Genomic DNA, 718 nt, shown 5'->3' on the forward strand with positions numbered 1-718 from the left:
AAGATACTACCATGATCTTTTCAGATTTTTTGGTCCAAAAATAAATTAGGCCAAAAACCGGCCTTACCGACCCTCCCCCTTTAAAGAATTGTAGAATTGAAATTTTCCACACTAATCGAAAAATTATAATTTTTGCACATTTTTATTACGTTTAAGAATAAAACTCACAACTTTTTTTTTAGCGATTTTATTCGATAAGTTATGAATGATTATTACGAAAAAAATTTTTGCCAACTGCTAAAATAAGTACTTTAGTAGTAACACACAAATTTAATATTAAATATTATCAATATTATTAGTGAGATTAATATTATGTAGTTACTTTTTCAAATAAATTAAGTAAATTAACTTTTATGTTGAAAATTTATATTTTTGAATTAAAAATAAAACTTTCGAAGAAAACCCGTTTTTTTCAAATTGAAAATTCAACAGCTTGGTTGACATTTTTTTTTTGGCTGAAAAATATTTTTTATTAATATTTGAACTTTTTTTTGTTCAAAATTTGCCTTTTTCGTTCGAAAATTTATCTTTTTAATGATAAATTTCGTCTTTCGTGAGCAAAAATGGTTGAAATATTAACTATTATATTTTTTAAATCAGAATTCACCTTTTTTGGTTAGCCTAATACTTCATTTTTCTAACAAATTGTTGAATTTTAAAATAAAAAAAAGACTAAATTTCTACAAAAAAAAAAAAAAATGATTAAATTAATGGAGAA

The 718-nt window shown here is 22.3% G+C and overlaps 1 protein-coding gene across 2 annotated transcripts in view; it reads right to left on the bottom strand.

Moving 5' to 3' along the window:
- The window catches only part of LOC117166998 (glycine-rich cell wall structural protein 1.0-like), a 39,331-nt gene that overhangs the window by 26,775 nt on the left and 11,838 nt on the right, over positions 1–718 (bottom strand). The gene's annotated exons all lie outside the window — the stretch shown is intronic.

Source organism: Belonocnema kinseyi, chromosome 2 (genome assembly GCF_010883055.1).
Source record: "Belonocnema kinseyi isolate 2016_QV_RU_SX_M_011 chromosome 2, B_treatae_v1, whole genome shotgun sequence".
Taxonomy (NCBI): domain Eukaryota; kingdom Metazoa; phylum Arthropoda; class Insecta; order Hymenoptera; family Cynipidae; genus Belonocnema; species Belonocnema kinseyi.